Genomic DNA, 11,726 nt, shown 5'->3' on the forward strand with positions numbered 1-11,726 from the left:
TAGTACTAGATATTTAATATTGAATATTTCCCAGTTTACGTGAATCTGAAATTTATTTAGGTTAATTTTTCTTGTATTTAGAATTGTTTAATTTGTAAGCCTTTACTTTTTTAAGCCAATTAAATTAGAATTAATTTAAAACTTCAACAATATTATCAGGAAAAAACAAAAGACATACACTGAGACATACATAAATCCAGACAGAGATCATCCAGTTTTCTGTTTGAGATTAAAAATATCTCTTTGACACTCCCCGCCCCCCCTTTTTTTTTCTTTGCTTGAAATTCTAATTTGCCCAAGGCTGAGGTCTCAGGCAAAGTTGGCTGTGTATTTCAAGGACATGGAAAGGGTTAATTACAACCTTTTCCCTAGGCAGGCCTTTTAACAAGCTAGTTGTTTTTAATTGCATATGCAAAAAAGAATTGGCTTTGCAGTTTCCAAAAAGAAAAATTTTTTCTCACTCTGTTCAATCAGCAATCATGCACTCACAATCATTCAGAGGCTATCACAATGCCTCTCTTTTCCTGAGTCCCCAGGTTTCCTTAACTGTTGCTCCCTTCTTGGGAGCTCCAAGGAGGTTATCAGTCACAATGCCTCCCTTCTCCCAAGTCCCCAGTTCTCCCTGTCTGATGCTGTCTTCCTGGGAGCCCAAGGAGGTGATCAGTCTCCTCTTCTACCCGTTGGGGTAGGTCCTGACTGGGGAGCAGCCCCAGGGCCTTATTGTATCCTGTGGCCATTCCTGGCAAATTGGTCCATCCCTCCAATGAGTCTGGTCGGGGCTAGGCCATCAGGAGAGTCAGAACACTGGTCCGAGAGAGGACCCGGAATACCATCAGGTGGCACGTCTCCTCGTTCGTCTCGGGGTTCCTTCACTCCATCCTGGCGGAGCCACCAGTCTGGCGGCTTAAGGGGCTGGCGTGGTTGGAATCTCTCTGGGGCCTCCAGAAATGTTGCAGAAACCAGTAACTGAGAAACCAAACACCACACTCGGAGAGTTGAACTCAGGTTTATTATGCGAGCAAGCCCAGAGGAGTTAACACTCCAAGCTCTGAGCCCCAGACAAAGGGGTTACAGAATTTTTATACACGAACAGACATGATTAAGCGGGTCTGTAGGTTTGCAGGGGCTGGGTAATTGCAAAGAGCAGGATAAGGGTGAGTGAGATAAGCGCCAGTTCCTAGTATTGTAAGTCTCCACTCTCTGAGACTATGTGACCTACATGATCCAGACTTTGCAAGGAGCAAGCTGAATTACAGAGGCAGAAGGAGCAGGAGATTACGTAAAATTTTTAACTTTTCCTCTTCACTACAAATGTACTGGGTAGCTTTTTGTTTCTGTAGTTTGTTGTTGTTATTTATTTTACTGTTCATGCAGAGTTCTTTATATGAATTTGATTCAGACCAATATTCACCAAACATAAAACTCCACAAAGTACTGTATATTTGACTTGTTTAATCTAAATCTCAGTGGTATATGCCCCTCACAACACTATAGGAAGACAAATAACAAATGAACATAAGACACCATACAAGTTAAAAATCCTGTATCATAAATTGTTTCTTCCTCCAAACACATACAAATTTTTATTCTCAGGCCTAACCCACCAAGGGCAAAAAGGACTGAGACAGATGTGTCCGGTATAGTTTAAACCTAACTGACAAGCTTTAAAAACATAAATCCAATATTATCATTAAGTCATCATAAAGTCCACTTTATTTCGTGGACTACCAAGCACAATATCCAAAGTGGTGTCCTCTCCGTTGTCTTTCAGGGCTACCTTAGAATGGGGTCGTAGCGTACCAACAGCGGACGTGGATATTCACAGCAGTCAAAAGTGACATTCACAGATATGCCAGACCAACCCATTCATGAACAAAGCTTGGATTTTTTTTCCTCCTCTGCTCTCTAGTTACAAGGAGCCCCAGCCCACCCCATGAGACCTAGGTGTGAGCAAAATTCAGGGTACTGGCACAACTACAGTGGGTGATATGGGAACTGGAGCACCTGTTCCTATAGTTTACCTGTGTCCTCTATACCTGCTCAAGCCCACTCTCAGATATACTACTTCAAGACCCACCAAGTTAGGTTACTGATGGATCCAGTTAGGTGGATGTGACAGTATCTAGTCTATGATGGGCAGTGAGCAGCCATCACATTAAGTCCGCTGGGCTAGTATCACGGCAGGATCTGATGTTCAAATACTATCTAGCTCTTTGCTGTAGATGACACATACTTACTCCAGGAACTTAGGAGCTTACTCTCAGGCTCTCCTATTGTGACTTGGCACAGGCTCTATGGCAACATTCTTCTCTCCCACTGATAATCTCTAGTACTACAGGATTTACCAATATCATCAGGTCCAAGCCACAGGACTGCTTGTATCAGTCTAGATATGCTACAGAGTACTTTCTGGGCCTCTCTCAAAATTAGCAGTATTTTAAACACAGCATTACTCAGCAAATGATTAAAGCACTATTTCCAAGTGTAAACTGTGCTGCCCCTCAAACCTTGAGGAGGTTTACCAAGTATCTATAAGGGTTTATCTCCTAACTCCTGGACCTCACATCTCTTAGAAAGGCTTTCAGAGTACTTGCCACTTGGAGCTCCTCAAATAGGATTTATCAAAATAAAATGACATTGACATAAAATATTGATATGGAAATACATATTGATGTAATCAATTTAAAAGAGCACTGTGATATTAACTGGAGAAGGAATTGGCATATGGAATGTAGAAAGATGGTAACAATGACCTTATATGCGAGACAACAAAAGATACACAGATATAAAGAACAGACTTTTGGACTCTGTGGGAGAAGGTGAGGGTGGGATGATTTGAGAGAATAGCATTGAAACATGTATATTACCATATGTGAAACAGATGACCAGTCCAAGTTCGACGCATGAAACAGGGCACTCAAAACTGGTGCACTGGGACAACCCTGAGGGATGGGATGGGGAGGGAGGTGGGTGGGGCTTCAGGATGGGGGACACATGTACGCCCATGGCTGATTCATGTCAGTGTATGGCAAAAACCACCACAATATTGTAAAGTAATTAGCCTCCAATTAAAATAAATGAATCTTTTTTAAATTTAATAAATAAATAAAAGAGCACTGTGATGTCTCACGCAATAGCTAAATGTTCCAGATCCCTTTGGACCATATTATGACAGGGAGGAAAATTCACACAGCCCCAGGGAAATATCCTGATGGTACAATGTCATTATACATGGGAACTTCTTCTAATAATTCTTTCTGATGAATAGGAAAACACATTTGATGGGTCAGTAATCAGATACCACATACCCCTGGTTGTGTTCATTTGCTCTGTCAGAGACCACCTCCAGGCACTTCCCTGACAGTCCAGTGGTTAAGAATCTGCCCTGCAATGCAGGAGTCACAGGTTTGACCCCCTGGTCCAGGAACTAAGATCCCACATGCTACCGAGCAGCTAAGCTAGCGTGCCACAACTACTGAGTCCGCTAGCTTCAAAGCCCATGCACCACAACTAGGGAGCCCATGAGCTGCAACGAAAGATCTCGGGTGACGCGAAGACCCAGCATGCTGCAACTAAGACCCAACACAGCCAAATAAATAAAAAGTCAGTCAGGATATCAAAACATGATGGCGGAGGAGAAAGGACCCTGAGTTTATCTGCTCTCAGGAGCACACCAAAACCACAAGTATCTGCAGAACAATCACCTCTGAAAAAGACGGAAACTGAGGAGAAAAGATCTACCACTGAAGACATAAGACAGGTAGGTGGGGGCAGACTCCTGGTACAGTGGAGTCCAAACCTCGCCCCGGGTGGGCAACCCACTGAAGGGAGAATAACTATGTGCAGGGCTTCTCCCACCAGACCAGAGTTCTGAGCCCCACATGGGCTCCCCAGCCTGAGGGTCCTGCACCGGGGAAACCAGCCCTCCAGTTTTTGGCTTAGCAGGCCGTGGGGCTTAATTTCCGGAGTCCCCAACAGACTGCAGGAAATAGACTTTACTCTTAAAGGCACACCTTATCGTCATGCGCACTGAGACATAGGGGAAAGCTGTCATTTGATAAGATCGTGGGCCAGACCTACCTGCCGGCCTTGAAGAGTCTCCTGCAGTGGCGGGCAGGAGGCTGCAGCTCCTGAGGGGCAACAGTATAGAGGAGCTCATGCTGTCTCAGGAAGCCGCAGAAAGCTGGTACCAGCGGGCGCCCCGGGGGGCTCCTCCCTCTCACTCTTGACGCCCAGACCCGCCCCGCCCAAAACTGTAGCAGCTGGAGCTGGGGCCTGAGGCCAAAGAACTAAGGAGCAGCGCCGCAGGCCCACTCAGTTCAGTTCAGTTGTTCAGTCCTGTCCGACTCTTTGGGGCTTCATGGACTGCATCGCGCCAGGCTTTCCTGTTCATCACCACCTCCCGGAGCTTGCTCAAACTCATGTCCATTCAGTCGGTGATGCCATCCAACCATCTCATCCTCTGTCCTGCCCTTCTCCTCCTGCCTTCCATTTTTCCCAGCATCAGGGTAGTTTCTAATGAGTCAATACTTTGAATCAGGTGGCCAAAGTATTGGAGTTTCAGCTTCAGCATCAGTCCTCCAATGAATATTCAGGACTGATTTCCTTTAGGATGGACTGGTTTGATCTCCTTGCAGTCCAAGGGACTTTCAAGAGTCTTCTTCAACACCACAGTCCAAAAGCATCAATTCTTTGGCTCTAAGCCTTCTTTATAGCCCAACTCTCACATCCATACATGACAACTGGAAAAACCATAGCTTTGACTAAATGGACCTTTGTTGGCAAAGTAAGGTCTCTGCTTTTTAATATGCTGTCTAGGTTGGTCATAGCTTTTCTTCCCAGGAGCAAGCATCTTTTAATTTCATGGCTGCAGTCACCATCTGCAGTGATATGGGAGCCCAAGAAAATAAAGTCTGTTACTGTTTCCATTGTTTCCCATCTATTTGCCATGAAGTAATGGGACCAGATGCCATTATCTTCGTTTTTTTGAATGTTGAGTTTTAACCCAGCTTTTTCATTCTCCTTTTTCATGTTCATCCAGAGGCTCTTAGTTCCTCTTCACTTTCTGCTGTAAGAGTCATGGCATCTGCATAGCTGAGGTTATTGATATTTCTCCTGGAAATCTTGACTCCAGCTTGTGCTTCTTCCAGCCTAGCATTTTGCATGATGTTCTCTGCATATAAGTTAAATAGGTAGGGTGACAATATACAGCCTTGACGTACTCCTTTCCCAATTTGGAACCAGTCCGTTGTTCCATGTCTGGCTCTAACTGTTGCCTCTTGACCTGCCTACAGAGTTCTCAGGAGGCAGGTAAGATGGTCTGGTATTCCCATCACTTTAAGAATTTTCCACAGTTTGTTGTGAGCCACACAGTCAAAGCCTTCGACATAGTCAATAAAACAGAAGTAGATGTTTTTCTGGAACTCTCAGGCCCACTCAGGAGGCCTAAAGACTTCCTGAGCCCACAGCCTCCAGATCCCAGGGTTGCCCCTAGATGAACCACTGTGCACAGCCCTGCCCACCTCACCAGAGGCCCAGGACCCAGCTCCACCCACCAGAGGGCAGACAACAGACCCAAGAAGACCACAGTTCCACAGCAGACCAGACCCTGCCCACCATCAGGCCAACACAAGCTTTGGGATACCCCAAACCCCATACCCAACTGTGTTGGGAACTCACACATACATGCCAGCAATCTGACACCAGCTCTCAGATCCATGAGCACTGCAGTTTCCAAGACCCAGCCCTGCCAACCAGTAGTCCAGCACTAGCCCCATGACCTGGCCGCACTCAGCAGTGCAGGGGTAATAGCCTCAGAGCCTTCTGGACCCCGACTCCACCCACCAGTGAGCAAGCGTTACCCCAGAGTTCCTTGAGTTCTGCACACAGCCACCTAGGACCCACCAACCAGCAACTAGCAGCATTTACACAAGACAGGGCCTGGCAGCCAACCAAACTAGGGGCCAACCAAGCCTATCAGATTGCCCACACAGTCAGCTAGTCGCAACAGAAGGACCACACAGCCTTCTTAGGGGAAACCCCTGGAATATTATAGCTTGAGTGACAAAAGATGAGTGTGCTGCTGCGATGCATAGGACATGACCTACGGAAGGCCCCTTCTCCAGGGTCAAGAAACATAACTAACCTGTCACATACATAAAAATTCACACAGCAACTTGGATAAATTGAGGCAGCAGAACATGTTCTAGATGAAGGAACAAGATAAAACCCCAGAAGAAGAACTAAGTGAAGTGGAGATAAGCAATCTACCATGAAAGAATTAAGAGTAATGATCTTAAAGAGGATGAAAGAACTCGGGAGGAGAATGGATACACAGAGAAGTTAGAAGTCTGTAAAGAGTTAGAAAATATAAAGAACAACCAAATAGAGATGAAACTTTTTATCAGCCTTTCTGTCCAAGAATTATCCAACAGAAAATTCTATTTGCATGACTATATGTACAAAATTAACTTCATTTTCTACTCAAACTTCACTTCCCTGAAGGTCCAGAGCTGTGTGGATAACACCTCTGCCCTTGCAATAACCCACACTCAAATCTCAAGCATCTCTTTTGACTCCTAGAGAAGTAAAATCTATCTTGTAATTTTACACTTCCATGACTGCCATTCTTAATTCCTCACTTTCGATTTTGCAATTCCTCATTGTCATCCTCACTTTAATCACCCCATCACTCTGAGCTATGTTCCCTGTTACGGATTTTAACCTCCTAACTGCTCTCCCTGCCTCTCAACAACCTTTATATCCATCTTGTACATGGCTATCAGATTAGCTTCCCTATGGCCCATCTATTTCATATGCTGAGGCATTTCAAAAACTGTCAATCATAAAAAGTAAAGTACAATCCCTCTAGATATCTTCTCAGTGCTCTCCATGGCCTGACTCTAACCTAACGTTATATAGCCTTCCCTTTTCCTGTTTATGATTACTTCTCTTCATGTGCCAGCCACCCCATGCCCTCCTTGTCCTTTCCTGAGGCTGTCTCTCTGCTTGTTCTTCTAGCTCCATGTGAGGAACAACTCCCATCCATCCTGGCACAGGCTGGTAAATAGAGCTGTGGTTAAATGATTAGCCTCTAAAGTCAAACTTCAGGCCACTTGCTAGTAGGTCATTTAATCTCTATGACTTGGTTTCTTTTCCTGGAAAATACGGAGTTGCACTATGGGGGCAGATTGCATCTACCTCATAGAGCTGTTATGAGCATTAAATAAGTTAATATATGCTTAAGGCCTGGTCAGATCAGATCAGTCGCTCAGTCGTGTCCGACTCTTTGTGACCCCATGAATTGCAGCACGCCAGGCCTCCCTGTCCATCACCAACTCCCAGAGTTCACTGAGATTCACGTCCATCGAGTCAGTGATGCCATCCAGCCATCTCATCCTCTGTTGTCCCCTTCTCCTCCTGCCCCCAATCCCTCCCAGCATCAGAGTCTTTACCTGGTTAGAAATGAAAAGAGGTTAGCTATTAGTAGTTATTGGGCTTCCCTGGTGGCTCACTGGTAAAGAATCTGCCTGCCAATGCAGGAGATGCAGGTTCCATCCCTAGGTTGGGAACATCCCCTGGAGAAGGAAATGCAGCCCATCTCAGTATTCTTGCCTGGGAAATCCCATGGACAGAGGAACCTGGTGGGCTACAGTCCATGTGGTTGCAAAGAGTCAGACATAGCGACTAAAATAGCAACATTAAAAGTTATTATCACCTCCTTCAGACTCCCTGATTCCTCCAGTGAAAATAACCTGTTTCTTCTCTCAAATATTATGATGATGTCTCTCTCCTTCTCTAAAGACTTATATCATTTCTCACCATAGGATATTTATTTGTATAGACACCTTATATTCCCTAGAGATTATAAGCTTCAGTTTATCATTATGTATCCCAACTCAATACATTTTATATATTTAACATTACATTTAATTTCTTGGTTGTCAGACTGACTGTAGTTATAATGAGAGCAGTAGGGTTTTTTTCACTCTTTTTTAGAGATTATCATCACTGTCACAACCTGGAGAAAATATCAGTAAAATCATGGAGTATCTTCATGCCCCACCTCTGCCTACATCCTTATTTGCATTAATTATTATTTCTCACCAAATATGAGCTGTTTGTACCAAATGGCAGTGATAATGAACCATTGAAATGTGACTGACAAACTCTCTCTCTGGTTCCCCCCTCACCATAAACTACAGCAAAAAAAAAAAGTCAAATCTCAACCAGGATCCAAAGAGGAGAGGCTTCTATGGTTGTCTTCTCCTTTTTATAAATTCCTGTCATGGATTATCATGATGTTACTTTTATTCTGCCTCATATTGTAGACATTTTCATGCAGTTTTTATCATGCTCACGCCTTTGCATTAAATGGAACCTCATAAGATTAGAGGCCTTGGCTCATGTAATTTTGTATCCTCTACAGTACCTTACACTGTGCCTCAAGTAGGATGGTCAATATTTTATATTTAGAATACAGAAAAAGGACTCTTGATTTGTGCAGAGACTGAACAATGCTGAAATTGCCTGAGAGTGTAGGAAAGAATAGTATTGTCTGGCAAGACAGCCAGATAATATAAAAACAGTATTGGCATCTGCACGAAATAATCCTGCACTCAATAGGCAAAGTTCTTAGTCACCATAGCCTACTGAAGGAGCATGGAATTTATAGTTGAACTGAATTAGTTGCAAGTATGTGTGTGTACCACTCAGTAGATATTTCACTTTGAGAACAGCATTTAAATTTTTTGTTTCACAATCTCCAATTGTAAAAGGAAGTAATATATACCTTATGGTCTTGAGACAAGAATTAAATGAAGTAACATATGTAAGGTTTGCTGAACAACGCTCAGTATACAGAGCATATATAGTAAATGCTTGATAATGGTAGTTCTGTTGAGTATGACTTGATATGTGCTATGGTGACTCAGATGGTAAAGCATCTGCCTGCAATGCGGGAGACCCGGGTTCAATCCCTGGGTCGGGAAGATCTCCTGGAGAAGGAAATGGTAACCCACTCCAGCATTCTTGCCTGGAAAATCCCACGGACAGAGGAGCCTGGTAGGCTACAGGCCATGGGGTCACAAAGAGTCGGACACGACTGAACGACTTCACTTTCACTTTCAGAATGTCAAAAAGTAAACAAGGGAAGGTTAACCATACTTTCAGGAATAGCCAAAGAGATGACATCAGCAATTAATTGAACAAAAGAAGACAAGATAAATGGTACAAGTCATAATAAGCCTGTGCCTTTGTGAGTATGGGGGGAAGCCCAGACTTGTATGTGTTAGATACCATGCAATGCTTTTTAGCCTATTCTTCTAGGCTGTACAAAAATTTAAGATATAAAATGGAAATAAATTTTATCAGATCAGTTTGCAGAATACATGAGCCAGCAAATGCCCATTTTACTTTTGCAGAGATATTTTTTATAATGTTTATAGCTAAAATCACTGTAGAAGGTGATTGCAGCCATGAAATTAAAAGATGCTTGCTCCTTGGAAGGAAAGTTATGTCCAACCTAGACAGCATATTAAAAAGCAGAGACATTACTTTGTCAACAAAGGTCTGTCTAGTCGAGGCTATGATTTTTCCAGTGGTCATGTATGGATGTGAGAGTTGGACTATAAAGCAAGCTGAGCGCCAAAGAATTGATGCTTTTGAACTGTGGTGTTGGAGAAGACTCTTGAGAGTCCCTTGGACTGCAAGGAGATCCAACCAGTCCATCCTAAAGAAGATCAGTCCTGGGTGTTCATGGGAAGGACTGATGTTGAAGCTGAAACTCCAATACTTTGGCCAGCTGATGTGAAGAGCTGACTCATTCGAAAAGACCCTGATGCTGGAAAAGATTGAGGGCAGGAGAAGAAGGGAACGACAGAGGATGAAATGGTTGGATGGCATCACTGACTCAATGGACATGGGTTTGGGTAGACTCCAGCAGTTGGTGATGGACAGTGAGGCCTGACATGCTGTGGTTCATGGGGTCGCAAAGAGTCAGACACAACTGAGTGACTGAACTGAACTGAACTGAATTTGAATAATGTAAATTTCTATTATGGATTATAATCCTAATAATGGTGCTTTTATTCTGCCTCGTATTCTCTCCTATGAGAGTCCCTCATGGAAAGAATAACCACCAACATAAAAATTTTTATCTATAGCCACAGAAGGGGAGATTGGAAGAGGAGTGAGTGCCCATTCAAATTAGTAATATCAAGGCAGTTATTTAAAAAAAAAATTCCTGGGACTTCTCTGGCAGTCCAGTGGTTAAGACTCTACTCTTCCAATGCAGGGGGGTGGTTTGAGCCCTGGTCAGGGAATTAAGATCCTACATGCCTCATGTCAAGGCCAAAAACCAAAAAAATATTCCCAAGTGCCTCCAGGACAGTAGGAAAGCAAATAGAACATAGGGAAGACTCACATTTCTATGTATTCCCTTAGCTTACCCCCTTCCTGCCTTACATCCCTATCTTTTAATTCTTGGACTGCTCTGATCATGAAAACTGGGGGCTTCATCCAAAAAATGTATGTTGTCAAGAAATCACAGACACTACATATTCACAGCTTGAGTGGTCTAACCACCCAGCTTCCACTGACACACCTCACTTACCTTGCCTGACTTCATTCCGTGCCTCCTCTCCCTCCTACCCAGCTGTGACGGCTACAGCGGAGAGAGCCAGACCTTAGAAACCACATCCTTGAAGACCGCACTGTTTCTATTCACTGGTTTTCCAATGGCTTGTTGGTGCTACTGCTAAAGTCCAAAAATCATAGACCAGGAGATTTTCTTTTAATGAAAGCCTATCAATTCAGTTCAATCACTCAGTTGTATCCAACTCTTTGCGACCCCGTGGACTGCAGCACACCAGGCTTCTCTGTCCATCACCAACTCCTGGATCCTACTCAAACTCATGTCCATCCAGTCAGCAATGCCATCCAACCATCTCCTCCTCTGTCATCACCTTCTCGTCCTGCCTTCAGTCTTTCCCAGCATCAGGGTCTTTTCCAATGAGTCACTTCTTCACATCAGGTGACCAAAGTATTGGAGTTTCAGCTTCAGCATCAGTCCATCCAATGAATATTCAGGATTGATTTCCTTTAGGATGGCCTAGCTGGATCTCCTTGCAGTCCAAGGGACTCTCAAGAGTCTTCTCCAACACCACAGTTCAAGAGCATCAATTCTTCAGAGCTCAGCTTTCTTTATAGTCCAATTCTCACATTCATACATGACTACTGGAAAAACCATAGTTTTGACTAGACAGACCTGCTTTGGCAAAGTAAGTTCTCTACTTTTTAATATGCTGCCTAGGTTGGTCATAGCTTTTCTCCCAAGGAGCAAGTGTTTTGTGGCTGTAATCACCATCTGCAGTGATTTTGGAGCCCCAAAAAATAAAGTCTGTCACTGTTTCCACTGTTTCCCCATCTATTTCCCATGAAGTGATGGGACCGGATGCCATGATCTTCATTTTCTGAATGTTGAGTTTTAAGCCAGCTTTTTCACTCTCCTCTTTCACTTTCATCAAGAGACTCTTTGGTTCTTCTTCACTTTCTGCCATAAGGGTGGTGTCATCTGCATATGTGAGGTTATTGATATTTCTCCTGGCAATCTTGATTCCAGCTTGTGCTTCATCCAGCCCTGAATTTTGCATGATGTACTCTGTGTATAAGTTAAATAAGCAGGGTGACAATATACAGCCTTGATGTACTCCTTTCCGGATTTGGAA

This window comes from Bubalus kerabau, chromosome 11 (genome assembly GCF_029407905.1).
Source record: "Bubalus kerabau isolate K-KA32 ecotype Philippines breed swamp buffalo chromosome 11, PCC_UOA_SB_1v2, whole genome shotgun sequence".
NCBI classification, from domain to species: Eukaryota; Metazoa; Chordata; class Mammalia; order Artiodactyla; family Bovidae; genus Bubalus; species Bubalus kerabau.